Source organism: Arachis duranensis, chromosome 10, assembly GCF_000817695.3.
Source record: "Arachis duranensis cultivar V14167 chromosome 10, aradu.V14167.gnm2.J7QH, whole genome shotgun sequence".
Classification (NCBI taxonomy): domain Eukaryota; kingdom Viridiplantae; phylum Streptophyta; class Magnoliopsida; order Fabales; family Fabaceae; genus Arachis; species Arachis duranensis.
The window spans coordinates 58,512,607-58,512,930 of NC_029781.3; positions in this window are offsets into that span (position 1 = coordinate 58,512,607).

A 324-nucleotide genomic window follows, 5' to 3' on the forward strand; every position below is an offset into this window, starting at 1 on the left:
GTCTAGTTTCATATTTTAAGTTTGGTGTCAATTGCATGCTTTTGTTTTTCTTTTAATTTTCGATTTTTGCATGTTCTTAGTCCCTTTTTGATTTATAAAAATTCTAAGTTTGGTGTCCTCTTTGTGTTTTTCTCTTAAAAATTTTCGAAAATTTTTTTTTTGATTTTCAAAAATTTTAAGTTTGGCGTCTTTTATGTTTTTCTCTTTCCTCTTTTCAAAATCAAATATTTTTCATAAAAATTTTTCAATCATATCTTTTTAATTGCTGTTTTCAAAATCTTTTTAATTGACTAATTGATTCAGTTCTCAATTTGCTTTGATTTT